Source organism: Buceros rhinoceros, unplaced genomic scaffold (assembly GCF_000710305.1).
Source record: "Buceros rhinoceros silvestris isolate BGI_N320 unplaced genomic scaffold, ASM71030v1 scaffold29155, whole genome shotgun sequence".
Taxonomy (NCBI): domain Eukaryota; kingdom Metazoa; phylum Chordata; class Aves; order Bucerotiformes; family Bucerotidae; genus Buceros; species Buceros rhinoceros.
This window is the reverse complement of record NW_010412712.1, coordinates 1-426: the sequence shown is the minus strand read 5'-3', so window position 1 is coordinate 426 and position 426 is coordinate 1.

Sequence of the window (426 nt, the reverse complement as noted above, 5' to 3'; positions counted from 1 at the left end):
ACCAGCCCTGCTGCTGGGAGCATGGTGGGGTGAGGACCCGGGACAGCCCCGCTCCCTCCTTGGGTCGGGTCTGATGTCCTGTGGGGCTGAGGGCACCAGCCCGACCTCCTGGGCACAGCAGCAGGGGGTTGCCTGAGCCCTGTGCTGCCCCTTCAGCCGGAGTCACCCCAGCAGAGATGGGGGGGCAGTGTAAGCCGGGGTGGCCGCTGGGCTGAGGAGCAGCTGCCTGCTGCAGCGCGGAGCCTGGGGAGGGATTTCCCATCAGCATGACTTGCAGTCTGCCGTGACCTCGCCTCGGCTTCGCCCGGTGGCTGCTGGCACTTGGCTTCCCTGCACTTGCCTCTTGCTCTGGGCTGGCAGCCAGCCTGACCCCCGGCTGCCCCAGCCTGGGGGGGAGGAAGGGCGGGGGGCCGGGCTGCCTGCTCT